Source organism: Vulpes vulpes, chromosome 2 (genome assembly GCF_048418805.1).
Source record: "Vulpes vulpes isolate BD-2025 chromosome 2, VulVul3, whole genome shotgun sequence".
In the NCBI taxonomy this organism is placed as follows: domain Eukaryota; kingdom Metazoa; phylum Chordata; class Mammalia; order Carnivora; family Canidae; genus Vulpes; species Vulpes vulpes.
In genome coordinates, this window is record NC_132781.1 from 58,253,763 (window position 1) to 58,281,751 (window position 27,989).

Genomic DNA, 27,989 nt, shown 5'->3' on the forward strand with positions numbered 1-27,989 from the left:
AAAGGAGACAGTTTTTGCATGAGATATGGTTTACCACAGATCTGAGTAATGGTCATTTTAAACCAGCCTGTGTGTTTCAAGGTATTTCATTTCCTTAATGGTTTAAAAACCAATAGGATCTTGTAGTTTAATGTAACTCTTCACTTGAATCAAACAGAGCTGAGAGTGCATTCTTCCTGTTCTTATGGACTGTGTTAGTTCAGCTTCAACAGATGGCTGGGCACTTTCCCAAAAATCACTGGATTCATTCTCAAAGTTTCTTAGATCCCTGCCACTTTTTAAATGATAGAGCTTCTAGCCATGGTCTTCTTAGTTTATAGTCAGCCTCACAAGGGCAGCTAATATATCTATTTTGTTCCTCACTCAACCTAGGTCTAACACTGTGTATGATACATATTGGGAGGTTAATATTTGTTAGATGAATGACTAGAAAAAGAAGGCTCTGTTGATCAGCATTTAGTAAGAACTCAAAAACACTGCCTGCTAAAGAACTTTCCCTTTGGTTACTTTTTGTTATTTCTTTGTGTATGTTAATGGCGTCCATGGAAAGCTTTGCAGTCCAATTTATCTTATCTATCTTTATTTAGCTATCTTTCTTGTCTGTCTTATCTATCTGCTTTAAGCAATCTTATAAAACCTTTTATGGTAATGAGGCTTTGCTAGACTGAATTTGAATACACTCTTGTAAGTATAAATTTCTCACCTCTAAGTACTATCTATCCATTAGCCTCTAGTATGAATTTTTTTTTAATTTTTAAAAGATTTTATTTATTTATTCATGAGAGAGACACAGAGGCAGAGACATAGGCAGAGGGAGAAGCAGGTTCCCTTGGGGAGCCTGATGCGGGACTCCATCCCAGGATCCTAGGATCATAGGATCCCAGGATCATGACCTGAGCAGAAGGCAGACTCTCAACCACTGAGCCACCCAGGTGCTCCTGGTTTGGTGTTTTTTTGTTTTTGGTTTTTTTTTTCCCCGCTACTCATAACAAGGACTTAGAGATGACTTTTTAAAAGTCACCTAGCTTGATAATGGCTCAGGTGAGATTTGATATCCTCTATCTAATCCAGCCCATTTCTGGGAGGTAAATCTACCTTTTCAGATGTCTTAACTATACCTCACTATCTCCCTTATAGTTCTTGTTCTTGTTTTTCTTCTCCTTCTTCTTAATCTACTACTCTGTACTCTAAAGGTGATGTGTCATGTCCAACATTTTTATTTGGCATTAAGAAACACCTACTGTTTCTAGTTCAACTGGATTATTTTCAACTTTAAAATGAGTCTACAGATGTAGTAGGATTACCCAGGAAATCTTTTTATGCCTTTGATTTTAAAAAGATATGAATTTTCTTTCCCTTACCTGCAGGAGACTGTTTTCTCAATGAGAGGCAGTAGTTTAGAACTTCCATATTTTTGTTTTAATCACCAAGAAGGATGAGTGGAAATCTTATTTCAAAAAGAAGTATTATTTCTTAATTTAAGAAAATGTTTCTTATGTATTTAATATCATCAAATTAGTATCAATATTAAATTATATCTTATAATATTAAAATCTGAGGTTCCAGATAGTTATCTTGTATTTATTCAACCATTTTATTATTTATGTTTCTTTTTTAAAAAAGATTTGTTTATTTTAGAGAGAATGCAGGGGCGAGGAGAGGCAGAGGTAGAGGGAGAGAGAGACTATTAAGCAAACTCTGCACTAAACCTGGAACCAATGCAGGGCACAATCTCACAAACCTGAGATTATGACCTGAGCCGAAACCTACAGTTGGATGCTTAACTGAGACATTATTATTAGTAATATTATTATATTATATGTAATATAATATAATATTATATTATAATTAGTAATTATTATTATAATAAGGTAATATTATTAGTAAGCCCCTAATATTTGTTTCTGGGACTTGAAATTCTTTGTGCAGTGTTAACAGCTTTTATCTTCATGCTTATTTTAATTAAAATTTATTTTTAAAAATATTTTGTTTATTCATGAGAGATACAGAGAGATAGAGAGGCAGAGACACAGGCAGAGGGAAAAGCAGGCTCCATGCAGGGAGCCCAGTGTGGATCCCAGGACTCCAGAATCATGCCCTGAGCCAAAGGCAGACGCATAATCGCTAAGCTACCTGGGCATCCTATATTCTAATTAAAATTTAAACCGATAATGGCCTGTGCTATAAATCAGCCTAGAGCCCTTCTACTTCCATTCATGTTTGGGAAGAGCCAGACAATGAACTGGATCTCAGGACCTTACTATGTGTTCACAGAATTGACATTTTTATGAGTGGTTTCCATGTGCCAGGATGTTCAAGATATTTTATGTATGATCCTTGAGCTTTAAAACGATTGGCAGGAAGGGTTTAATATTCATATCTTATCCATGAAGAGTCTGAGACAAAGAGAGGAATTGACTTATTTAGGATCCTGTAGTAAATAAGTATCAGAGCTAGGATTCCGACCTACCCATGTTCACTTGACATGATTCTTGCATCTTAGCAGGCATAGGATATATTGAGAATGACATCAGAATTTAGGAACTTCATATCCATGTTTGTCATGTCCAATTTATTTGGTGGTAGATTTGAAAGGTAAGACATGGTCATGATGGAATCACTTGGATTTTTTTTTTTTTTTTTAAACCACAAAAGCCTTGGAGAGACACCACTCATTACATCAGGTCTTGACCAGATACCTAGTTCACAATAATTAGAGGCAATAAGGCATCAGATGTTTTACCAGTTCATTATTATTATACTGAGTTATTTAAATATTCTTTGAAGGGGATCCCTGGATGGTTCAGACTTAAGCATCTGCCTTTGGCCCAGGGGGTAGTCCTGGAGTCCTGGGATCGAGTCCCACATCAGGCTCCCTGCATGGAGCCTGCTTCTCTCTCTGCCTGTGTCTCTGCCTCTCTGTCTCTGTGTCTCTCATGAATAAATAAATAAAATCTTTTTAAAAAATATTCCTTGAAAAAAAGCCTCAGTTTAATACTTGAAAAAAAGATTTCTATCTACAGTTTTTCTCTGTGCTTTAGTCATTTCAGCAAGGGAGAATGAGGTTATCATTGCATTTCTAAAATAACCTTTTCCATTTCCTGTCTTGTTTTTTTAAAATATTTTAGACACACACGAAAGAGAGGAGGCAGAGACCTAGGCAGAGGGAGAAGCAGGCTTCTCACAGGAAGCCCCATGTGGGACTCGATCCCCAGGCCCCTGTACCCTGAGCCAAAGGCAGACACTTAACTGCTGAGCCACCCATGCATCCCCTTTTTCCATTTTCTTGAATAGACATCCCAGGTTCCCTATTTGGAAGCCATTTTTTAATATTCACCTAACAATGTATGCATCCCTTGGTAGAGTTTACTTTTTAGCTATAGAATACTCCTTCTATATAAAACCTAAGCCTAGGTAAATACAAGACTCTGAACACACAGGGACCATGCTTGTTATTTGAGCCAAGTAAGACATGAGATTGTTGTAGTAAAAAAGCCAGGATACATGGAGCAGCATTGTCATATTTTGGCTGGGGAAAGCTGTCTGGCATACAAATATTTCCATTTTATTCCAGTTGATTTACTGAGTGGCCAGCGTATTTTAGGATACCTGTTTATAATAGTTTGCTTCGTGTGTTTAATAGTATCTGTCTATCTATAGGGAGTCACATTATGAAGATTTAGGGGGGGAAATATAATAATAAATAATAGGTACCCTTTTTAAAATTCCCACTACATGCCTAGCACCTTACTCTGGATGCTCTATGTACTTCATTGTGAGTCCTTCCATATATCATGCAGGTTGGCTATTTATCCATTTTGTAGAGAAGGATACTAAATCTCAGAGAGGTGGATTAATTTGCCTATTATTTTCTAGCTAGTAGGGTAGATACTGGTAATCAAACCCAGGTCTGACTGACTTCAAGCCCCTTGTTCTTTGCTGTTTCATTTGTCCATGACAGTAATGTAAAGGAGACCATGGAATTATTTGCTTCATATGTTTAGGAAGAACTTTTTGCCCTTAATTTTTATTTTTTGTTTTTAAGTATACTCCAAGCTGTCCAATATGGGGCTTGAACTCAACCCTGAGATCAAGACCTGAGCTGAGGGATCCCTGGGTGGCGCAGCGGTTTGGCGCCTGCCTTTGGCCCAGGGCGCGATCCTGGAGACCCAGGATCGAATCCCACGTCGGGCTCCCGGTGCATGGAGCCTGCTTCTCCCTCTGCCTGTGTCTCTGCCTCTCTCTCTCTCTCTCTCTCTCTCTCTCTCTCTCTCTGTGACTATCATACATAAAAAAAAAAAAAAAAAAAAGACCTGAGCTGATATCAAGGGTTAGATGCTTAACTGACTGAGCCACTTAGGTGCCCTCTAGGAAGAACTTTTTATTAATAAGTACTATTCTGGAACATTTTAATTACTTTGGCCACTCTTGTCTGCCTCTACTGCCTTAATGTTCTTCATAACCTCTTTATTATGGACCAAGAAAAAAAGAAACCTTTGGTTTCAAAATGCTTTTTTAGACATACCTCAGGTATCATGGTGCTGGCTGCCTTGTTATACTTGTCATTATATTTTTTACTTAGAAATAAATTTCTTTCATGTCCAGCTGGATATATAGTTGAAGATAGGTGTTGTGGATTGAGCATAGTCTAGATCGTTGCTGTCCAGTAGTACTTTTTGATAGAAATATCCTGTATCTGTGTTGTCCAGTATGTAGTTACACGGGGCTGTTGAGTGTATGAAACGTGGCTAGTGTGACTGAAGAAATGAATTTTTGGTGGCAGCCCAGGTGGCTCAGCGGTTTAGCGCCACCTGCAGCCCAGGGCGTGATCTTGGAGACCCAGGATCGAGTCCCACGTCGGGCTTCCTGCATGGAGCCTGCTTCTCCCTCTGCCTGTGTCTCTGCCCCCCCCCCCCCCGAATAAATAAATAAATCTTTTTAAAAAATGAATATTTTATTTAATTTTGATTAATTTTAATTCAAATAAAAATAGCCCATAGAGCTGGTGGCTAATGTATTGGACAGCAACACAGCTTGAGGTTGTAACTAATGCTTGTGTTTAGTGGGTAATGATAGAATTTGAAGAGATCCAGTAATTGGTAGTTTAAAAGTTGCTGATTTGTTTTCCAGCAGCATTAAATTTAGCAGGCGTTCGTCTTAAAGCCATGGGACCAAACAGAGTAGAATAATTTGTGTTTCCAAAGCACCTTTTGATCATTCATGATCTCATTTAATGAATATTTCCGGTATGATATCATTTAGGATTTGGATCTGCTAATGGATCGCAGAAGAAAGCTAGAAGAACAAAACCATTTACAACTTCCTTGTGTAGGGTCTCCTGTTGAAATGGACACCATTCTGGTGTGTGGTGCTCAGGTTGCACCATGAGGGTCTGGACAGGAGCCTGTGCTCATTGATTAAGATTAGAGAATTAGGTCTCTCCCCTCACCTAGAATTCCATTAATTTTATTTTTTGATTCTAAAGAGAGAGAAGTAGAGGCAATTTCTAAATTTAGCCAGAGAACTACAATAATTTGATAACCAACAAAAGAAAATAAAGTTTTCCATTCTAATATGCCAAAATAAGTCCTTAGGGCATTGATTTTAGTTCTTTGTTTTGCAAAATCCAACTCAGAACTCAGAAATGTTCTGTGTAAGATTAGTTTTTAAATTGATATATATCTTCTGAAGAAACTTTTTATTAAATTACAGATTTCATATATTTTAAAGAAAAATTTGCTTCCCTGGAGTCTTGGAACATTTGGTTTCATTTTGGTCTTGTGAAATAATTTGTAAAAGATACTATTTTTATTATATGTCAGTTGTGTCACTAAGCATATTTTTTCTCTGACATTTTATTTGTAAAATATTCTTCTCCTTTCTATCAAAGCTTACAACTAATAAACTTTGGATGCTTTTGATTTTTCTAACTGTGCCAGGGCATTGAATGAAGTTCCCTATAGTGAGAAAAGAGAGCACATGGGACTCGTGACTTTATGTACTCCAACAATAGAGCTTTTATGACATTGGAGGTGGTTAAAAAAGCTAGAAGTAGGTCTTAAACATGGCATCTCTGTGTTGCCTTTTTTTTTTTTTTTTTTTTTGTATTCTCAGAGCTGCCAGGAGTGCATCGGGCCTGTAATTTCCTGTTCTCTGAATCCCCCATCTTTCTGCAGCTCCAAGCTTTGTGTCCCACAGCCTGTGACTCTGTGCTAACAAATCGCTATTGTCCAGTGGGGCGAATGGTGGCTGGAACTAAAGAATTGCTGTCTGGTTTCTATTCAAATCCAGGTAGTGAGATATATGAATGGACTTTTCGAATCGTCATGTGAATAATGTCTGCTCGGCATGAAGGCTCAGAGCCACATTGGAAAGATTAACTCCTAGGCTGACCACTAACATCCTTTGTGGTAGGAGGTAGAAACATTCCCAAGTATCATTTTATTCACACTTAATTTTCCATTTTATCCTCTAAAAGCAGGGTTAACCATTCAGTTATTTGGCTACTTTTCTCCCAAGTTTTAGTGTTTCTGTTGATAATATGGAAGTTTAGGGAAATGCTAAGTTGTTTTTCACCTAGAACACTGTATTATTTTCTGTTAAAAGTTTTCTACCTTACATTAATTACGGCATAAAGTTCTCTTTATAGTATTCATACAAAAATGAGAAAGAAAGAGCTGTTTTTTCTAGGAAACCAACCCTTTAAAATGCTTTTTAACCAATGAAGGGAAAAAAAAAAAAATATATATATATATATATATATATTTAGTGCATTTTACTTATCTGCATTTTCCCCCAAAAGTCCAAATTTATACAAAGAAAAAGAAACAACTTCAAATGCAGCATATTAACCAAACAAGCCTTATTCAAATTAGGAACCAGTTTTAACATTTATAAGTATAGCAGAATCAGGATTTTTTTAAAAATCAGATTTGGAAGCCAGACTCTAAGTTATAATTCTCATTTATCCTTTGAATGTTATTATTTTATCTTTGTCTTGTATACCTGAAAAAATGTCGATAGGATAGATAGAAGGGCCCTGCTTTTTTTGCACTCCTTCCATATCGCAGGTACTATGGAACGGAGAGCCTTTTATGTTTCTTTTTGTCTTAAACTCAGACAGCTTTGTAAGCAGTAGTGTGTAGATTACAAGAGTTAGACAAAAGCAGGCGCGACTGAGAAGAGTTGGGGGGGGGGGAGCTTGGGGCACTTCCTGTCACTCAACACATTCCAGATCACTAAAAAATTTCCACACCCTCTGCATTCCCTCTTGCCCACCCCAGATCCCAGTATTTTCTGATTCCATATGTTGTGGTATTTATCACACTTCTATCATTGGGCTCTGGCAAGACTGCTTCAGAGGAGATGCATTCCTTCAGATTGCACAAAGCATAGCTGGGAAAATGGCTGGCAGTTTCAGAATCTAGTCACGATCGCATGCATGAACACCTCACACATCCATGCCCCTTTCCCCCCCTTCCTGCCCCTGCAGCTGGCTGACCTGTCTCACCCACTGCTGGCCTATCGAACGGCCAGGACTGTCTGGTTTGGCTCATGCCTTTGTCCATGTCTGGCTTAGTTCCTCTCTGTCTACGCTTGCCACTACCCCCACCGCCCCAGGCAGCGCAAGTGTTTGGCCACACAAAACTACAGATAGAAAAGGTGGTAAAAACTTCAAACTTTTTTCTCCAACAGTTTATTCTTTTGTGAATTTCTGCCTTTTTTAAACTACTCTGTTTTAAGAAAACAAATACGAAATTAATTATCTAAGGCAAAGAATGCAAAACAACCTTTGTGTTCCTTATAATAACTGACTTCATAACTCTCCAGCTGCGTTATGGGGTGTGTATAAAAAGCTTCTGTTCTGAGAACAAAGGAGCACGTGCAGAAATGAGTCTAAAAAACTCCACTGACAGTATTTCACTACACAAATTACTTAAAAGATTTTAGTTAAGCTTCTCAACAGATTCAATGTTAAAATGGTTTTTAGTTTAAAAAAAAATGAAAGTGCTTACCCAGTAAAAGAACCGAAGTAGTCCTGAACTGTTACGTAAGACTTTTTACAGTTGGATCTTTGTCAAAAGGGGGTAGGGGTGATGGGAGAAAGCAGCAACAACAATCAAAAAAGTTCGAGCTGCTGTGGCTAGAGGACAACTTCTGTGTTTCCAGATAGGATTCTTGCTGTAGAAATGGAACTTCCAGCCAGCACAGCATCCTGTCCCGGTAGAGAAATGAGTTTGTCAGTAAAAAAATTAAATACTGGAACCCAGGCTAGACGAGGTATTGAACTGCGCCAGATTTCCTTGCAGCCCTGTCTGCTCAGCTCGCATTGAACTATATATGACCCAGATGATGGACAGAAGCACATTCAGTCATGTGCACTCTGGAAGAAAGCGGATTTGCTGGTCCCTGGCAGTGCAGGGGTTTGTCTTCTGATTGGGCTGTGCCCTGATCAGTGAAATGTGAAGCCCTCACCATTCAGAGGCCGTAATTCAGGACTGGCAGTTTGAGTGTCTGGCTGCCTCTAGTTACTGAGAGAGACTTTGAAGGTGTTGCTTTTGTTTGGTGGCATTACCTACCCAGAGGTTGCTTTACACCTATGTACTAGTGTCAGGAGCAATGCTAGTCTTTCTGAAATGCAAGAAGGCAGCCAACTTTGCCTGAACCCTGTCATCTTATTGTTGATGAACTTGGCTCTAACTTAAACCAATTATTTGCTGATAGAAGTGTGATCCTGACCAAGGGCTCGTGTCCACACCACACCCTGGCCTTTATTCTAGGGTTTGGTAAGGTAAAAATAAAGGTGGCATTTGACTTCCTAGATGATATAAATTGGTCTTACCGAAAATTGGATGGATGGATAGCAGAGAAGTTAAGTTTTGGGTTTTGGAGTCTTTGAACATACTATACTAGGAAGGAGCTTTATCTCCTATGATCCTCTTTGTGAAGCTGTCACTCTTATTCCAGTCCTTAGTCACATAGGGGACTGCTGGAGGGAAGCTACCAAAGTGTAGACCCGCCTGGGCTGCAGCATAGCCTTTAATCATGCAAGATAGCCAGAATCTACTCTCTTTCTGAACTAGGGTCATTGGGATTTTTTTCCCATCTTTCTGGGCCACTAGGAAACCAGGTCATTATACAGTACTGTCAGTTGTGACATTCTCGTTTAGTATATAAAAGTTGCTTTGTTTAATGAAAATTAACACTTTTTTTTTTTTTAATTTCAGGCAGTGAAGTATTATGAGACATTGGTACTTATATATGAAATCCACTTCACATGGGCCAGTTAGGAATGAATTTATATAATCCTAATCTGACTTTTAGACATACAAATACTTTGATGTATTTTTTTGTTTCTTACACTTGTAGAAATAAACCTGTAGTCACTGTATAGCAGCTATGTATTCTGTAAATTTTGAGTTTAGATGTTTGGGTAGTTGTGATTTCTTAGATGTTGACTACATTACATAGGGTCCTATGTTTGAGGATTGCCCCAGATTTCTTGTCGTGTGTTAACCTGGGGAAAGCTGGCTTGAAATGCTACTAAATATAAGAATGATCAAAGTGGGGGGGATCCCTGGGTGGCTCAGCGGTTTGGCGCCTGCCTTAGGCCCAGGGCATGATCCTGGAGTCCGGGGATTGAGTCCTGCATTGGGCTCCCTGCAGGGAGCCTGCTTCTCCCTCTGCCTGTGTCTCTGCCTCTCTCTGTGTCTCTCATGAATAAATAAATAAAATCTGTAAAAAAAAAAAAAAAAGAATGATCAAAGTCAGAGAACGGGGTGCATGCTCTCTTTCTATAACTCATAGGAAAATTATTCTTTTTTAAATTGTAAAATATACATAACATTTACCATTTTAACTGTTTTTAACTTTATAGTTGTATAGTATTAAGTATATTCACATTGTTGTACCATTATCATCATCTGTCACCAGAACTTTTTCATCTTTTTCCCCAATTGAAACTCTTTATATAACACTTAACTTCCTCCTTCCCCCCAGCTCCTGGCAACCATGTTTCTACTTTCCGTCTCTATGGATTTGACTACTCAAAATACTTCATATAAGCAGAATCATACAGTCTTTTTGTGACTGCCTTACTTCACTTTGCATAATGTCTACTATGCTCATCCATGTTATTGCAGGTGTCAGAATTTCCTTCCTCTTAAAGGCTGAATAATATTCCACTGTATGTATGTATGTGTGTGTGTATATATATATGTGTGTGTGTGTATATATATATATATTGTGTGTGTATACACACACACACACACACATATATCACATTTTATTTATCCTTTCATCTGTCAATGGACACTAGTTGCTTCTACCTTTTGGCTGTTAAGGCATTTTGACCATTCTTCTTACAGTCTTGTGAGGGCATCTTTACAGAGCTGCTCTGACCCATCTTAGAAGCCATTCCATTTTATAAATTGGAAGGGTTTTGATATACCTATCAACTCTAGACACAAACCAGGCCCTAATACTAGGTTTGCAAGAGAGGAGCAGATTCATTTCAGCCTTCCTGGATGAGATAATACATACTACCCTCCTACTAGTTCTTTTATACTTACTTTTTATGGGTTTATCTTTCCTGTTACACTGTTGGTTCGTGGGCAGGGATTGCAGCTAATTCTTGAATTGTGCCTGTGCCCCAGTATAGACACAAAATAACAAAGTAGACATTACTATTAGTTGGAAAAAACATAAATGAATGAAATAATAATAAATGTTAATTTTTACTGGGTTTTATTATGTACCGGACACTGTGACAGGTATTTTATATACATAAGCTTATTTGATCTTCAAAATAACCCTGTGGTACAAGCCCCATTACCTTCATTTAACAGATAAGGGAGCTTGCCTAAGGTCTCACAGCATATAAAAGATATAATGAGGATTTGAACCCTTGTCTCTTTCAGCTCCAGATCCATACTGCTAGGGGCAGATTTCATAGGTGATGATCAGTGGGGTTTAGCCTAAGCATTGATTCCAAGTCAAATATTCTTTCACTGGGTATCAGAAGCTACAGCCTTATGTAGATGTAATTCATGAGTAGATACTCAGAGGAAAGCTCAACATACTAGTAACTTGGACCTTTTATAGATTTTTAGCCGAACAACTCCTTGTTGAACTCGATTCACAGATATTCCTTTGTATGCAGATTCTTTCTTATGTTATTTTGAAAGTGCCATTAAATAGAATGCACTAGAATGAATTTATCCAAGTTCTTCATTTTTCATTTGGCAGATAGGTATCCATATACCATATGTTTATGGTGTATATGTATTATATGTATGTAGGTGAGTAGAATCTAGGTGCTAAAGAGAGCTCAAGAACAAAACAAAACATTCTTATGGAACTTATTCTAGTGAGAAAACAAAAAATAGGTTAAAGTAAAATGAAGTAAAAGCATGCTGTGAAGAAAATAATCTGAAATTGACCAGTTAAAAGGAACTTTCTCAGTATTTTTAAATAAGGTTGTATCCAGAGGTTCTGATTCTAATAAGGTTATTTGCTAATATTTGGCCCACTTTTTTTCAACTTCTCAAATACTCTGAAAAATATAGAAGATAACATTCCCCACCTTATAGTCTCATTTTATAGGTCAGTGGCTTTCAGGTTTTATTTACTATTACCCACTGTAAGAAAGATTTTATGTTGCAATTTATTATACACATGTTTGTGTGTATATATCTACATATCAATAAATATGTACCTGAAACCAATTTCATGAAATAGTACTTGTCTTTATTACATATAGTATAATAAAGATATTTTTCTTTTATTTTTTTACTTTAAAAGAAATGTTACTTGCAAGCCACTAACTTGGTTTTACAACCCACAGAAGGGGCAACCTGAACTTTGAAAAATAGTATATAGATGAGCAAACTGAAACTCTGAGAAGTTATGATTTGTCCAGTGTCACATAGCAAGCAAGTGGCAAAGCTAGGACTTGAATCAAAGCTTGATTCCAAAGCCCTTATTTGTCCTACTACATTATATAGCTTCCCTAGTGATGCTAACCTTTAATGAAACTGAACAACAACAACAAACCACAAATAACCTTTAATAATGATTACATAAAATGTAAATTTCCCAAAATAGAGGCTACAGGAAGGAGCAAAAATGGTCTTCCTTTGATCTGATCTGTCCATATGTTGGAAAGAATACAGTTGATAGTACTCATTAGTTATGCTGGGAACCCATAGATTCCCAAAGCATTTGTATCTCATTATGCAGTCTAGCCCTGAGCTAACCATGGTTCTTAAAATAATAGCTATGGTAAGACCTAGCTTCTGAATGTGAGAGTATGGCTTTCAAAAGTGGCGTGTTACAGTGTGACTTGGAGTCAGGACTCATATATGGGAAAAGATATCTAGAGTTTGAGTTCAACCCTGCTCTCTCTGACCTGGCTGTGGTACTGGTTAATTTTGTGGAAAGGAAAAATCGTGCCCTCCTTTCTCCCTAGAGCACAAGGCTGTATCGAAGGGAGAAGGAAAGGAAATTAATGACTTCTGTCTACTATGAGCCATGCACTGTACTCTAGGCACTTCTGACATGGGTTTTTAATTCTCACAACAGTTTTGTGAGGGGAATGCTATGTTCCCTGTTTTGCAGAGAAGAAATGATTTTATTTTATTTTTTTAGTTTTTTAAAAAATTTATTCATGAGAGACACAGAGAGGGAGAGAGGCAGAGACGCAGGCAGAGGGAGAAGCAGGCCCCATGCAGGAAGCTGGATGTGGGACTCAATCCTAGGACTCCAGGATCACGCCCTGGGCCAAAGGCAGGTGCTAAACTGCTGAGTCACCCAGGGATCCCCAGAAGAAATGATTCTTAAGAATCCCAGTCAGGTAGTAACTGAGGCTGGTACCGGAACTCTACAATACCTGAACTTTAAAAATCATACCCTTCACCTTAGAGCTAAGTTAGAGCTCCAAGCGAATGAGACCATGTAGACAAGATATTCCAAGACTTTGGAAATGAAAAGTTATGTCATAAGATGGAAGTCTATGAAAACTAATAGTGTAGGAATAGAGCTGCTTTCTTACTCCTGTGCAATGTGGGGTTTACCTTGCTAGCTTTTAGTCTTCATGCAGGGGCTTTTCAATGAAAAACAGTTGTTTAATCTTCTGGTTTCCATTATTAACCAGCAGAGTTGTTTTTTTCTCCTTTTTCTGCCATGACTTAGACATTGTTTTGTTTTTCCTTTTTGGGCTTAAATTAGATTGGCTCTTCAAAGCTTCTGGATCTCCTTATTTCTTGAGTAGGCAAAAATAGTCAGGTGCTAGTGTCTGCTCGGGAAAAGGATAAAGTAACATAACATGGGCAGGATTGGATTTCAGGCACAGGCCATAAACCACTTCTCCAATGGCTGCAGGAATATGCTCATTTTTTTGTGAAAAAGAGACTGTGACCCACTGTTAATCATTTGACTGTATAATTAAAGCCAAGGGTTTTGGATAATTTCCTCAGATATATATATATCTGAAGGCCCATTTTTTTCTCTTCCATTTTGTCTTCCCACAGATCACATTAGGGTAAAGATGGCAAAGTAGATAAGGCAAAAAGAGGCAAGAACCACCATGGGCCAAACCCCATGGTAGGTGCTTTGTAAAACTGTTACTTTGAATTCTTACAATGTTCTTATTAAATTGGTATTGCCATTTACTCTTTAAAAAAAAAAAAGATTTTTTAAAAAGAATTTTAATTTATTTATTCATGAGAGACACACAGAGAGAGGCAGAGACATGGGCAGAGGGAGAAGCAGGCTCCCTGGAGGAGCACGATGCAGGACTTGATCCTAGGACCCTGGGATCACGACCTGAGCCAAAGACAGACCAGAGCCTATCCCAGGACCCCAAGATCATGACCTGAGCCAAGCATATGCTTAGTCCACTGAGCTACCCAGGTACCCTAACCCCAGACCCCCACCCCTCGCTGCCCATTTTCTCTTTTATATAAATGAGGAAACTGAAGTTTGGAGAGGATAAGTAACTTTTTCAAGATTCAGAAGGTAGAACCAGTAATCTAAATCAGATTTTTTTATGGGTTTTGTTTTTATGGCTCCAGAACCCTCTCTCTTTTCTCTCTTTCTTTCTTTTTTAAAATATTTTATTTATTTATTTGACAGCACAAGCAGGGGAAGAAGCAGGCTTCAGGAGATGTAAGGCTGATGTAGGGCTCCATCCCAGGGTCCCGGGCTCATGACCTTAGCCAAAGGCAGAGGCTTAAACTAATCAACTGAGCTACCCAGGTGCTCAAAGCTCTCGCTTTTTCTTATCTATTTACTGTCTTCACTAAAGCACTTCCATTTTCTCTCAGGGGCATTGCCAGGGTTCAGAGAATGTTGGTAGTGATTTTATCTCCTAGAACAGACTCTTTCAGAGTGGCGTTATGGTAACTTTATCATTTAAAATCCAGGCCATCACGGTGTGCCTGAGTGGTTCAGTTGGTTAAGCATCCAACTTTTGATTTCAGCTCAAGTCATAATCTCAGGGTTGTGATCTCAGAGGTGTGAACCTGAGATCAAGCCCTGCCTTGGGCTGCGTGTTGTATAAGCAGGTATATAGCCTGCTTAAGAGGTATATGCTTAAGCAGATGTATAGCCTGCTTAAGATTCTCATTCTCTGTCTCCCTCTACCTCTCCCTCCTCTAAAAAAATTCAGGCCATCAAAATCTTCAGGAGCTGATTATAACATGAACCACTGAGACCACTTTGGTCTGACTTCCATTTGTATTGCCTTCTACTAGGCCTCCCTGAGCAGCTCTGTTAACCTTTTATATAAAGATCTTGTCCAGGAGATACATAACACCAAAATAAACACACTTTGTAAAAGGTTACATGTTCACCATTTCCATTAAAATCACAAGTGCCCATTGAGTAAGATGGCAGATACTAAGCAATTTTTAGGAAGTCTTTTTTAACTTACACATTTCTGAATAGTTTTCTTCTTGGTAAAAATTGTGACCTCATTTTTCTCTAGGCTTGTAAAGGCAATTAACTAATACTTGAAAACTTAGAAAATTGGTATTTTTTTTTCTTTCATAAGTATTTAGTACATTTTATTCTTTAGAGCAGTTTTGGATTCATTTCAAAATTGAATGTAAAGTACAGAGTTCTTATATACCCTCTGTCCCCAATGTGCATACCCTTACCCATGTCAACATCAAGCACCAGAGTGCTACAGTTGTTAGAACTGACAAACCTGGGATCCCTGGGTGGCTCAGCAGTTTGGCGCCTGCCTTGGGCCCAGGGTGTGATCTTGGAGACCTGGGATGGAGTCCCACATTGGGCTCCCAGCATGGAGCCTGCTTCTTCTCCCTCTGCCTCTGTCTCTGCCTCACTCTCTATCTGTGTCTCTCATGAGTAAATGAATAAAATCTTAAAAAAAATGAACTGACAAACCTATACTGACTGACACATCATTATCACCCAAAATCCATAGTTTACTTTAGGGTTCAATCTTGGTGTTGTACATTCTGTGGATTTTGACAGATATTTGATGACACGTGTTACCATTGCAGTATTGTGCAAAATTGTTTCATTGCCTTAAAAATGCTCTGTGTTCTGCCTTTTCATTCCTCCCTCCCTCCTAACAACTGGCAACCACTAATATTTTTACTGACTCCATAGTTTTGTCTTTTCCAAATGCCATACATTTGGAATCATACAGTAAGTGTGTGACTTTTTTTGATTGGCTTTTTTCATTTACTGATAAGCATTTAAGTTTTTTTCCATGTCTTTTTATGGCTTGATAGCTTATTATTTTTAGCAATGGATAATATTCCATTGTCTAGATATACCAGCTTATCCATTTACCTACTAAAAACCATCTTGATTACTTCCAGGTTTTGGCAGTTATGAATAAAACTGCTGTGAGATCCCTGGGTGGCTCCCAGGGCACTAATCCCAGCGGTTTAATGCCTGCCTTTGGCCCAGGGCGTGATCCTGGAGTCCCGGAATCAAGTCCCACATCAGGCTCCTCACAGGGAGCCTGCTTCTCCCTCTGCCTGTGTCTCTGCCTCTCTCTCTCTGTCTCTCATATGTTATGTATATATGTATAAATATATATATATATGTATAAATACATATAAATATATATATGTATAAATATATATATTATGTTGGTCTGTTTTTGGACTTTCTCTTCTGTTCCATTATCTATTTGTCTATTTTTTTCCCAGTATCACACTGTCTTAATTACTGGATCTTTGCAGTAATTCTTGAAATCAGATAATGCTGTCTTCTGACTTTGTTCTTCTTCAATATTGGTAGTGTTGGCTATTCTGGGTCTTTTGCATTTCTTTATCAACTTTAGAATCAGTTTGTCAATACCCACAAAATACTTTGCTGGGTTTTTTTTCTTTAAGATTTCTTGACCTATTTTTTAAAGATTTTATTTATTTATTCATGAGAGAGACAGAGAGAGAGAGAGAGAGAGGCAGAGACACAGGCAGAGGAAGAAGCAGGCTCCATGCAGGGAGTCCGATATGGGACTCAGTCCCGGGACTCGAGGATTATGCCCTGGGCCGAAAGCAGGCATTAAACCGCTGAGCCACCCAGGGATCCTCTTCTTTACCTATTTTAGAGAGAAAGAGTGGAGGAAGGAGCAGAGGGAGAAAATCCCCAAGCAGACTTTCCCCAAGCAGACTTTCCTGCTAAGTGCAGAGCCTGATGCAGGGCTCAGACCTTCATGAGATCATGACCTGAGCCCAAACCAAGAATTGGACGCTCAACCGACTGAGCCACCCTGGCACCCCTTTATGGGGTTTTGGTTGGGATTATGTTAATTTATGAATCAAGGTGGGAAGAACTGGCATCTTCACAATATTGACCCCTGTTATCTGTAAATAAAATCTTAAAAAAAAAGAGAGAGAAAATAAAAACAAGTTTTTATTTCACCTTCACTATTCATTTTCCAATGTTCTTACTTTCTTTACATAGATCTGAGTTTCTGACCTGTATTTTCTTTCTCTCTGAAGAGCTTTTAACATTTCTTGCTGGGCAGGTCTACAGGCAACAAATCAGCTCCTTTTTGTTCGTCTGAGAAAGTCTTTATTTTTCTTTCACTTTTGAAGGGTAATTTTACAGGATAGAGAATTCTAGGTTGAGGGATTTATTTCTCTCAGCACTTTTAAGCATCTCACTCTATTCCCTTCTTGCTTGCATGGCTCTGAGGTTAATTCATTTTTTTAAAGATTTTATTTATTTATTCATGAGAGACAGAGAGAGGCAGAGACACAGGCAGAGGGAGAGGCAGGCTCCATGCAGGGAGCCCAGTGTGGACTCTTCTGGGAGTCCAGGATCACACCTTGAGCCAAAGGCAGGCACTCAACCACTGAGCTATCCAGGCATTCCTCTGAGGTTAATTCAGATGTAATTCTTATTTTTATTTGTTCATCAATAAGATGTTTCTTCCCGGGGATCCCTGGGTGGCTCAGCGGTTTAGCGCCTGCCTTTGGCCCAGGGCGGGATCGAGTCCCTAGTCGAGCTCCCTGCATGGAGCCTGCTTCTCCCTCTGCCTGTGTCTCTGCCTCTCTCTCTGTGCCTATGATGAATAAATAAAATCTTTAAAAAAAAAAAAAAAAAAAGATGTTTCTTCCCTCTGGCTTCACTCAAGATTTTTTCTTTATCTTTAATTTTTTAAGTTTGAATATAATACCCTAGGGGGGGTTTTGTTTGTTTGTTTTTGCACTTATCCTGCTTGGTGTTGTCTGAGCTTCTTAGATCTGTAGTTTGGTACCTGACATTAATTTGTGGAAATTCTCAGTCATTACTGCTTTAAATATTGCTTCTGTTCCTTTCTCTCTTTTCCTTCTAGTAGTCCCACTGCATTTATGTTCTACCTTTTGTTGTTGTCCCACAGTTCTTGGATATTCTTTTTTGTTTGTTTGCTTCAGTCTTTTTCTCTTTGTTTTTCAGTTTTGGAAGTTTCTATTATCATAACTTAAAACTTTCTTTTTTTCTTTTTAATGATAGTCACAGAGAGAGAGAGAGAGAGAGAGGGGCAGAGACATAGGCAGAGGGAGAAGCAGGCTCCATGCACCGGGAGCCCGATGTGGGATTCGATCCCGGGTCTCCAGGATCGCGCCCTGGGCCAAAGGCAGGCGCCAAACTGCTGCGCCACCCAGGGATCCCAACTTAAAACTTTCTTTAGCCATTCCCAGTCAGCGTAATGCTGCACAGCTACAAGGATCACATTTTCTGAATCCCAAATTGTGACAACAGATCTCCTATAAGGATTTTTTTAAAGATTTATTTATTTATTCATGAGAGACACAGAGAGAGGCGAGGGGGAGGGAGAGAGAGAGAGGCAGAGACATAGGCAGAAGGAGAAGCAGGCTCCTCACAGGGAACCCAATCTGGGACTTGATCCCGGATCCTGGGTTCAGGCCCTGAGCTAAAGGCAGACGCTCAACTGCTGAGCCACCTAGGCATCCCTTTTTTTTTTTTTTTTTTAACTTTTAAATAGACTTTTTTGAGAGCAATTTTAGGGTTTTAGGTTTATAGCAAAACTGAGCAGTACAGTGAATTCCCATAAACCCTTTCCCACAACCTCTTCTCATTAATATTCCACACACTGGTGTAATACATTTGTTATAGTCAGTGACCCTACATTGACCCAATATTACCACCCAAAATTCATAGTTTATATTAGGATTCACTCTTGATGTTTTTACATTCTGTGGGTTTTGACAAATGTATCATGATTCAAGTGAACTTTTTATTTTAAGAGATTTATTTTGAATTCCTGAATATTGGAATTTAGAAAGCATTGGTTTGTGGAGACCACAGAACAGAATATTTTTGGAAAATCCTGAGTACAGTTATTGTATGTGTAGATGCCTCAGATGAGCTCCAATGCCTATCTGTTTTGGCTGGTGTTTTGAGAGGCTTTGATACAGACTCCATAGCAGGTGAGGAGCACGGATATAGTCTTGTTTGCTCAGGTGGCTTGGCAAAAGCTGCAGGAACTGCACGGGGGGCTGGGAATGACCTGGGGACTATAGAGTTAGATCTGGCTTCTCCTAAAGGTATCATGCAGCTGGAATGTGAACACGCATCAGTTTGAATTCCATTTCTTTTTCTTTCACTAGTGTCTTAAAATATGTGGCACATATTAAAAGCTCAGAAATTGGTTTAATCTTCAAAATTATTGGTACATAACCTATTTTTCAGTTGTCTAGCAAAAGGATGGAAAACTAAAAGAGAGTCCAATCTGTACAAATCTATAGTGATTTTTTGTCTTACTTGCTTTTTTTTTTCCCTTTGGAAGAATTACAGTGTAATTCTTTCTGAAGATAGAATATCTTTTTTTCTGATCTTAAAGGCAATATATAGTCATTGTCAAACATGTCTTTTAAGTTTATCCTGAGAGCTTTGCAGTTAAGGCATGTGATTAGTACTCACTTTGGAACTATTAGATAAAACTAGAGACATAGAGTGATTTTGATATTTGATACATAGACCTGCACTGACCCTTCTCATTGACTACAGATCAGAATTCTTTTTTTTTGAGAGAGAGAAAGAGCACACATGTGCACACACAGACTTGTGTGAGGTGGAGGCTTGGGGGGCAGAGGGAGAGGGAGAGAATCTTAAATAGGCTCCATGCCCAGTGTGGAGCCTGATGTGGGGCTCAGTCTTTCGACCTGAGATCATGACATGAGCCAAAATCAAGGGTGGACGCTTAATGCACTGAGCCACCCAGGTGCCCCTGGGCCAGAATTCTTAATGCCTTTCAGATATTTGCATGCCCCTCTGGTTCCTCAAACCTGCATGTTCTCCTTTTGTTTTTGTTTTTTTTTTTTTTTAAGATTTTATTTATTTATTCATGATAGTCACACAGAGAGAGAGAGAGAGAGAGAGGCAGAGACACAGGCAGAGGGAGAAGCAGGCTCCATGCAGGGAGCCCGACGTGGGATTCGATCCCGGGTCTCCAGGATTGCGCCCTGGGCCAAAGGCAGGCGCCAAACTGCTGCGCCACCAGGGATCCCCCTCTCCTTTTGTTCTTATTTCTTTTGGTGGCATAAATCACATTGAATTAAAGCTGTGGTCACCTCTGCTACCACCTTTTTCATGGCCTCCATATCCAGTCAGCCAGCCAATTTGGTCATCTCAGTCTTTGTCTTTTATATGTATGCTTTCATCCTTATGTGACCACCTTCTCCTCCTTTCCTTCCCTGCAACCATTTTTTAAAGCTTATATTTACTTACCACTTTACGTATCAGAAACTATGACAAATAGTTCTCAACTGGAATTTGTTTGGTAGTGTCTGGAGACATTTTACTTAAGATACTGTGTGTATATTGTATTTGTGCATTTAAAAAAAAATGGGTAATTGCTTTACACATTGAAAGGGCTAAATGTGAGATCTGGTTCTATTGGTAACTAGCTGTGAGACCTTGAGCAAGTAACCTAACTTCATTAAGTCTATTGCTTCACCTGTAAAATTATTTTTACAGGTTTTTGGAATTCACAGGTTTTTGGAATTCAGTGATAGCTTACACGTAAAGTGCTTAACACAGGGCCTGGCACAATGTTGAGTGGGCAATGAATGCTAGTCCGTTATTAGACCCTATTATTGTTATTTCACTACTTCTTTAATTCACACCTCTGTATCTCTAATAATATGTGCTCTGGAGTCACAATTCTTGCATTTAAATCCTGGCTCTACCGCTTCCTAGTTGTGTAAACTTAAACTACCTAGGCATTGTGTGCTTCACTTTCAATATCTATAATAAAGTAAAACTTGCACCATAGGGCTCATTTCAGTATGAAATGATAATATAAATAAAACACCTAGACTAGGTCTGGCCCATGATTAATGCTCGCTTATGTTAGCTCATTATTACCACTCTTCTAACATTTAATACTTCTTTCCAGTGTTACACTCATTTGTATACTTGTAGCTCCCTTATCTGAAAGTTAGTTCCTTGAAGAGAAGGATTATAAAATATTCACTTCTCTGGCCAGAACAGTATTTTAAACTTAGCTGTAACGTCATTATATTTTACTTGATAAAGGACTTTGAGAGACATCACTTCATTTGGGCCTCACAAAAACTCAGTGAGTTAGGTAGACAGAATGCTAGCTAAGTATGTACATAACTAGGAAAGAAAAGGGGAGGCTTGGGGCCTCTCATGCTCTAAGCATCGAGTCCTTCCTTTATGTTATTCTATGTAATTTTCGTAGCTATCCTGAAAGGTAGTGTTTATTAATACATTGTAAAGGAAGTTAATGTCTCAGTAATGTGACTAAAAACTCAACCAGCTAATAAGCTTCAGAGCCAGGACGTGTTTCCACAAAGCCTTGTTTTTCATTACTGAATTTTCATGGCCAGGTGTCAAATTTGGTGGTATCTAAACCACAATCTCATTCGGATCCCTTCTCTGTTTTGGGAAGCCTAGCTACCTTGCCTCCTGAAAGCTATTGATGTTGAAAGCTGAAGTAATGTCAGGAGAGAGAAAACCTTCAGACAACGACCATTGGAAAAATTAATCTTAATTATCCCTGTGTTTTAAAGACCATTAAAAAAGAGTAGATGAATGTACTCAGTTTGATGCCAGTGATTTCAAGGGCTCCTTGAACATTTTTATACCACTCGGTTTGCTGTAGAACCACCTGAGAGTGTTCTGAAATTTATACATTATAACCTGTAATATGTTGGAAAGAGCCCTAAGTTGTTTGAAGTCAGAAGACCTAGAGTTGGATCCCTTTTTGCTGAGATTTTGTGTAGTCTTTGAATCCAAACAGATCTGATTTGAGAAAGTTAACCTCTCTTGAGCCTTTCTTTTATATGTGTACAATTAGGAAAAAAATACCCATATAGAAGAGTTTTGAACATTAAATGCAGTGAACTATAAGACATATAAGACACCATACCTACTACATAGTAGGTATATAATTAAGTAAGCCGTAATAATAATAAATATATGTTATTAACTACACGAAGAAGTTTAACTGTTTAGCTTGGTTTATATGACCTTTCCTGGTCTGGCCTTCCTCAGCATCCTGTAATCTCTTCTCCAGCCACTCACTACTGTGTCTTAAACTCTAGCTGCACAAAATTACTCATGTTTTCAAAACAACCAGTGCTTGTATGCTGCTATTTCTTTGTACATGCTACTGCTTTTGCCTAGAATGTACTTTCTACTCCCTCCCCCTTCTCTATTAGAAGTCTACTTCTTCAAAACTAAGCTCAGTGCCACTTCTGATTGTTAAGTTTCTTTTTTTTTTTTTAATTTTTATTTATTTATGATAGTCACAGAGAGATAGAGAGAGAGGCAGAGACACAAGCAGGCTCCATGCACCAGGAGCCCGACGTGGGGTTCCATCCCGGGTCTCCAGGATCGCGCCCTGGGCCAAAGGCAGGCGCCAAACCGCCTGCGCCACCCAGGGATCCCGATTGTTAAGTTTCTACCAGATGTCTCCTCACTCCTACGAATTTATCACTACTTCTTGTTAGTTCCCATTAGCACCTTGTTTGTGCTTTTCTTGTGACACTGTAGATCATTTCTAGGTCTGTCTCCCCCATTGTCTCTGGAAGACAGTGACCTTATCTTAGTATTTTTTTAGAATTCTGAGGTAGCAGAGTGTATGACTATATCCCACTTGGGGCTTCCCTTTCAGTTTGAATTCTAAAGGTAAAAAATGTGATGGTGCTTCTCTTTGTTTTAAAACTCTCCGAGGTGTAGGCAGTCCCCATAGAGGTTAATCTCATTGCTCAGATTTGGATATCACCATGTGTGCAATTTCTTTAATCCTCCTCTAGCTATCAAAATGGATTTAGCAGTTGGCATCCTCTTTTTTCTGTCTGGGGCAATTGGAGCTTTGTAGAATTTGGCCTAGGGGATCAGTGACCTTGCCTCCCTGATTTAGGATGATCCTGGGGCATAGGACTGGATGTCATTGAGGACCTCGCATGGCCTCAGTGTGGGCAGTGACAGTACTGGGGGTCCTGCTTATGTTTATTCAGGAGACTGGGTATTACTTTCAGTCCCTGATTTAATTTTCTGTGACACATTGAGTCTATGTTTTAGCCTACAGAACACTTACAGCTGTATCCTAATTCTCCCCACCTTGCCCCTTCCCTACCTTGTGATCTTCATATCACTACCTTTTAAGGCATTGCTATTCTTGGCTGATAGTCTTGCATTGAAAGTCATCATAGCACAACGGAAAAGACAGCTCTGAATCATCCATGTAAATGGCAAAAATCACCACTTGAAAGGAGCTGAGAGCAAGGACAGGTTGGGATCAGTGGTAGGCAAGGCCATCTGTTCTTGGGACTCACTGGTGCTTCTCTGCCAAGTGGGAGAGAGATCTTAATGAATAGGAACAGAGTTGCATAATTTATGTAATGACCAGTCTGAAGAACAATAATTATAATGATAACAACAACCATTTTCTGAGGGCCTCCTCAGGATGCTAGGTACTAGAGGCACCGAAATAGATTGGATAAGATACTGGTTCTAAAGAAATTTGCAATCTAGTAGAGGAGATAGATTCATAATATTAGTTGTCATATTACAGCAAAATCAGCTTAGTAATTTTGAGAAGTATAGGATGCTATGAACACCAGGGAAAAATGTGTCTGAGACTTATGAAGCAGAAAAGTCTAGGCCATTTTTTAGAAAGATATCCTGTGTTTGACTTTTTTTGTGGGTAGTTTGGTCTTTTCCCACCCTCATAATGTGCATAGTTTGAACCCCCCCCCCCCAGCCAAGGTAGGCCTCTTCATTGTTAAACATACCTCTTGCCCTTATCATAGTTATCACACTTATCACAATTAACATTAAATATTTCTTTACAGAAATATTGTGCCTTCTACTAACCTGTAAAGGTAGAGACCATGCCAGTCTTATTTGCGTTGAATACCTATCATGAGGATTGTAGGTACCTAATAAATATTTGTTGAATGAGTGATTGAATCATCATGCTCATCAAGTCCTTGGATTTTCTCAACAATGTATAGTGTGTCTGAGGTTTAGGAAAGAACAAGCCTATAATTTTGAGGGAGAAACATCCCACACCAGGTTAATTTTCCTCAAAGTGACATTGTTAGGTGGCCAAATCTGGTTCTTTTGCAGGGAAATCCCTTAGGTTCTGAGCCACAGTGCAAAATAGATGACTCTGACACTAGGCTTTCTTTCTCTTGCATTTTCTGCTTTGTCAGTTTTTGACTAATGATGCAGTATTCCCTGAAAAAATCCACAGGAAACAAACAAAAAAAATAAGTGCTAAAAATGGCTGACATAGTATTTTGATTCCCAATATCTCACCCAATAGCTCCTCACTCAAACTCAGTGATTGTTTTTCTTTGAAACTGACAACTTTGCAAAGGCATTGGAGTAAGCTAGGTATTTCTCTAGGTTTACTCAGCATATACTGAGTACCAGATATGAAGCTGAAACTTTTTACATTCTTTCTACTGAATTTCAGGGATTAGGGTTTGGAATTGACCTGGGCAGGATCTGCCCTTGCCTTGAGGAGATGCAGGTGAGACTTTTGTCAGGTGTGTAGCTGTCATCAGCTCACCATTCTATCCCTCATATCTAGAAAGGTGCCAGTTGTATAATAGCAGGTATTTAATTCAATAAGTATTTGAGTGAATACATTTGTAGCTTACGTAGCACACAGGCTGTTACCTTGACCTCTGTCCAGTTTTTTCAGGCAAATATCACTTTTCTCTCTTCTCACCAGACACTTTCCACCCCTACTCATGGTAATTGTCCTTGTGCTTCTTTAACAGTCAACAGAAAAGATATTGGAATTTCTTCTATTTAGTTTTTGGGTTTGTTGAATTCTTTGTTAGGTGGAAAGTTTGGTTATGAAATTGAGACTGAAACAGCTCAAAACAGCTTAGCTGGAAAGGGGTGTTCTGTCTTCTGGTCAGCATTTTGGAAATTTTGAGGCTCAGAAAATCCTAGAGCATCATATCTGAAAGATAGCCTTATATGGCTATCTCCTACAACTTTCTCATTATGCAGATGAGAAAACTGAGGCCCTGGAGAGGCATACTGTGCCTAAGATTATCAGGGACCCAGTCCTGATCATATTGCCTTTCGTTTTTGTTTCTGTTTTTAAGACTAACTATGGAGGGGAGAATTCACAAAACAAAAGTTTTTAAAATGGGCTTGTGTTGAAGCAGTAATTCCAGATCATTTGTGACCCTTCTGTCATAAGCCTATTAAAATCAGTACTTTGCAAATTTGGGAGATTTCACAGTCCTCACCAGTCTTCAGAATTCCAAACGCTTGTCCTATCCTAGTCCAGAAGGAAAGCAGCTGAAATTTAAACAAATTTCAGTTTTTCATCTTTACAGGAGCAAGTGCCAGTAGAGTTGCAGTGATCTTTGGGGAGAGATTCTTGGCCCCATTTTCCTTACAATGTATGCATCTGACAGCTGGCCCATCAGTCTATTTTTAGACATAATCTGTGGGATTACAGAGTGCTTTCATTTCTTTTAAAGCTGTGCTTAGAAACGTAAGCTGTGTGGAAAATGGTTGTGCTATGGAACAATTTGGAGACTATTTAGTATATAGATTTTTGAAAAATTTTTTTTGTTTGATCAACTAATGTAGACTCCTATCCAGATATTTCATCCTAATGTCAACTTCCAGTTGTAACTGTATTCTAACTAATTCAAAAGAAATAAATGCTAAAATACAGAAATACTAGAAATGGAAATAAGTTTTGTTACTTCATTCATTCATTCGTTCATTCGTTCGTTCAGTAGGCTCCATGCATTGTATGCAGCCCAATGTGCAGGGCTTGAACTCACAACCCTGAGATCCAGACCTGAGCTGAGATCAAGACATGGACGCCTAACTGACTGAACCACCCAGGTGCCCCAAGTTTTTACTACTTTAGATAATATAACTAATTTTCATTTTCCTCTTTCTGGGTCATAGGAGGAAAAATAGACATATACTTTATAGGGCTTTAAAAACAATAAGCATTCATTAAGCACCTACGGCCATTTATTGAATACATCTGTATCTTAGATACATACATACATACATACATATCTAGATACAATAACCATAAAAGGTAAGGGATTGTATCCCAGTTTTGTATGAGAAAACTGAGACTTTAAGCAGTTGAGTAACTTGCCCAAGAGTCAAAAGTAAGACCTAGTAGAGCAAGAATTAGAACCCAGATCTGTCTCATCTCAGAATCCATGCTCTTTCCTTGTAGTAGGCAACCTCTGCTAGTTTTAAGAAGAAGCTGATTGGCAGAAATAGAATGGCTAAGTTCAGAAAGGTGTAATAATTCAAAATATAACTCTAGGTTTTTTTTTTTTAATAAATTTTTTTTTTAATTTTTATTTATTTATGATAGTCGCAGAGAGAGAGAGAGAGAGGCAGAGACACAGGCAGAGGGAGAAGCGGGCTCCATGCACCGGGAGCCCGATGTGGGATTCGATCCCGGGTCTCCAGGATCGCGCCCTGGGCCAAAGGCAGGCGCCAAACCGCTGCGCCACCCAGGGATCCCTCTAGGGGGTTTTATGTAGGTGCTGTTTTGTAAGACTGAATTCACAGATAGCTCTGTGCTCATATTCACTTTGATTTAAATCTATCATTTTGCAGTTTCTCTCTTGATTACATGAGTGAAGAAATTTAGAAAATATGGTTTACTACTTTAGCATTTTATCTGGAAAAAAGTTTATCTGGAAAAGCCTCTTGCTTTTAGTTCATAAAATGTTTACAATTTAAGAAATGAGGGGATCCCTGGGTGGCTCAGCGGTTTAGCACCTGCCTTCGGCCCAGGGCGTGCTCCTGGAGTCCCGGGATCAGGTCCCACATCAGGCTCCTTGAATGGAGCCTGCTTCTCCCTCTGCCTGTATCTCTGCCTCTCTCTCTTGTGTGTCTCTCATGAATAAATAAATAAAATCTTTAAAAAAAAAAAGAAAAGAACAATTTAAGAAATGATTAATGAGATAAAGTTGCTCTAAAATTTGGAGGGAAGAAATCAGTATCACTGGAGGTTAATCTTTCCTCTGCCAGTGACTACACTTTGTCTAGAAAAACTATGCCAATGATTTAGAACCTAGCAGGTATGACTTTGTTGTTCTTTACATTGGAATGTCTAAGAAGCTACAACTACAGTAGTGTTTATCCAACACTGTATACAGAATGATGTGTTAAGACAACAGGAGGAAACTATTCTATTCTCCCAGGAAATGAAGGAAGTTAGAAGCAGGAGTATATCTCAAGGAAGTGAGTGGCTTAATAGATAAGACCTTGATAGCTTTGGGAAGTGGCTTTGACAAAGGAAAAAAACACTCAAAATTTGGAGTGGGGTCCCAGCTCTGCCTGCTTAGGCATTTGACTCCAATTTTGAGTGTTGATTTCTTCATTGTGTTAAAATGGGATAATGATATCTTACGGAGTGATTTTGAAATCATGTTTATGTGGATTTTATTAATGATCAAGATGAAGGAGAATGTTTTGAAACTTTACCAGTGATGTAATTCCAACAATAATCACATTTAAATAACTAGCAGTCACACTTTGTTACAGGAAAATACCTTCTAATGTAGCTGGTTTCTTTCCTTTTTTTTTTTTTTTTTTTTTTTGTAGCTGGTTTCTACTTGGCCTATTTTAATGTAGTTGAAATTGAATTTACTTGGCCCAGTAGCAAACAGTTCTTGTTTCCTTACTCATCATCATTCTGCAGATTTCTGTCCTTGGTTGGTGGGCTTTGCACAACAGTTCAAAATGCAGAATTAGTTTCCCCTTTTAAGTGTATTTTTTTTGTGGCAGGAAGAATGTGAATTAAGGATGGATCCAGAGAGACCATCTGCAGTGGGTAAAAGCTCGTTGGCCTACCTTTGGCTTGACTTGCAACTTGCACTTGAAGTGGTCAGCACACAGAGGATGTGCTGACCTGTAAAGATTAAAAACAAAGGCCAAATAGGGTTCCCCCCCCAATACCACCTTTACCCCATCTACATTTAATTTATTAGGACCACTGACTT

At 38.8% G+C, this 27,989-nt stretch overlaps 1 protein-coding gene and 1 long non-coding RNA gene across 2 annotated transcripts in view; one reads left to right on the plus strand and one right to left on the minus strand.

Moving 5' to 3' along the window:
* LOC112927867 (uncharacterized) overlaps positions 1 to 8,410 on the minus strand; it is a 47,408-nt gene extending 38,998 nt beyond the window's left edge. The window contains exon 1 of the long non-coding RNA XR_003236646.2: positions 8,016 to 8,410. This is a non-coding gene — a long non-coding RNA (uncharacterized lncRNA). The remainder of the gene's footprint in view (positions 1 to 8,015) is intronic.
* NR6A1 (nuclear receptor subfamily 6 group A member 1) overlaps positions 1 to 27,989 on the plus strand; it is a 219,242-nt gene that overhangs the window by 103,223 nt on the left and 88,030 nt on the right. The window lies entirely within an intron of this gene.